General features: G+C 43.3%; 1 protein-coding gene across 1 annotated transcript in view; it reads left to right on the forward strand.

Moving 5' to 3' along the window:
- The window catches only part of CRYM (crystallin mu), an 11,372-nt gene that overhangs the window by 5,669 nt on the left and 3,602 nt on the right, over positions 1–2,101 (forward strand). The gene's annotated exons all lie outside the window — the stretch shown is intronic.

Genomic DNA, 2,101 nt, shown 5'->3' on the forward strand with positions numbered 1-2,101 from the left:
TTTTTTCCCTCCTGTCTTGTAATGATGTTGCCACACTGTTGTTTGGAGTCTCTGGACATGCCCACATTTGCTTATTTTATTAATTTTTGGCCTGGTTCAGATGACCTTGTGCACTTTCCAAATGGCATGGTAATAAGACAAAAGCCACTTGTCAAAGGGAACAATTTAAAGGAAGGTCCCACATTCCAGCAGCATCCTACCAGTTTTTCAAACTCAATTTAGTCCTTTGTCATTGAATGTTGTTGTCTGTGTAATGTCATGGAATGGAAGCTAGAAGTACAACCAAAATCAATTAAGTTCGACAGTCACTGAGGTGACACATACACAAAGACCCCTTTCCTTTCTTTGCCTTTTTTTTTTTCCCCTCCATTGAGGCATTTGTGCTGTTTGAAGAGGCATTCAGGCAACATGGAATTTATTGTTCCATAACAGTTGGACACTTTTTAAAAACATTTTGACTACAGTATAACTGTGGCGGGGGGTGGGGTGGGTGGGTGGTTGTGGTGTTGTTTTTTTTTTCCTTTTTAGTCCTAAAAAGTTGAAAATGGTCTTGCTGTACTTAAAAAGTTAAGCTCCTTGATTTGTTTTCAGTTTCTCCAGATAAATGAAAATCCATAACCTGCTCAACTTGTACTGCTTATAAAGTTACAAGGAGATAATAGAAGGCTATGCATTTAAAAATCCTAATTAGTAACACTGAACCCTCTGTCTGCATGTGCAAGTCTTTGCTGCACAATACTTTTGTTCTCATCTGCTCAGGATAATAGAGATTCTTTAAATCTTATTTTTCTCTATAGGCACATAACAAACACAGTCTGTATCAAATGAAAGGACTATGAAATTCAGGGCATTTGGTAATGATTTGATGAAAAGCAAGGCTACAAGTGATAATGAACAAAGGGAGATGATTTTCTTATGCCTCAGCTACGCAGAGTCTGCTGACGAGGCTCTTCTACTAACAAATCAAATATTGAAAGTTTTAGAGGAGCTGTATTAGGCATTAGTTAACTCTGCTGTTTTTTATTTTTTAAACAACAACCTGTTAATTTGGCAGTCACAGAAAGGGTTTACTGTTTGTCTGCAGGGGAGTTGTAGTCTGTATAACCTTATGATTATCTTCCCTGAGTTGTGTCACCAAATGCTCAAAATTTATTGTAATGGTGCCCTCTGTAAATAGAACAGAGCAATTATGTCACACATTTATTGGTGTTATTTTCAAGGTTCCTAGCAAAGGCTTGTTTGTTTTGTAGCTATACATAGTTACACATATCTTTACATTTCTTGTATTGATATCACAGAATCTCAAGGGTTGGAAGGGACCTCGGGAGATCATCTAGTCCAACCCACCTGCTAAAGCAGGTTCTCCTAGAGCATGTTACACAGGACTTTGTCCAGGCGGGCTTTGAATATCTCCAGAGAAGGAGACTCCACAACCCCCCTGGGCAGCCTGTTCCAGTGCTCCGTCACCCTCAGAGTAAAGAAGTTTTTCCTGATATTCAACTAAAACCTCTTATGGCTCAGTTTGTACCCATTGCCCCTTGTCCTGTCGCTGGACACCACTGCAAAGAGTCTGGCTCTGTCCTCTTGACTTCCACCCTTAAGATATTTCTATGTATTGATGAGGTCCCCTCTGTCTTCTTCAGGCTGAACAAGCCCAACTCTCTCAGCCTTTCCTCGTACGGGAGATGCTCCAGTCCCTTAATCATCCTAGTTGCTCTCCTCTGGACTCTTTCTAGGAGTTCCTCATCTTTCTTGAACCAGGGAGCCCAGAACTGGACACAGTACTCCAGGTGGGGTCTCACCAGGGCAGAGTAGAAGGGGAGGATAACCTCCCTCGACCTGCTGGCCACACTCCTCTTGATGCACCCCAGAATGCCATTGGCCTTCTTGGCAACAAGGGCACATTGCTGGCTCATGGTCAGCTTGTCATCCACCAGGACTCCCAGGTCCCTCTTGGCAGAGCTGCTTCCCAGCAGGTCAGCCCCCAGCCTGTACTGGTGCATGGGGTTCGACCTCCCCAGGTGCAGCACTCGGCACTTGCCCTTGTTGAATTTCATCATGTTCCTCTCTGCCCAACTCTCCAGCCTGTCCAGGTCCCGCT

This window comes from Egretta garzetta, unplaced genomic scaffold (genome assembly GCF_000687185.1).
Source record: "Egretta garzetta isolate BGI_Z169 unplaced genomic scaffold, ASM68718v1 scaffold292, whole genome shotgun sequence".
NCBI classification, from domain to species: domain Eukaryota; kingdom Metazoa; phylum Chordata; class Aves; order Pelecaniformes; family Ardeidae; genus Egretta; species Egretta garzetta.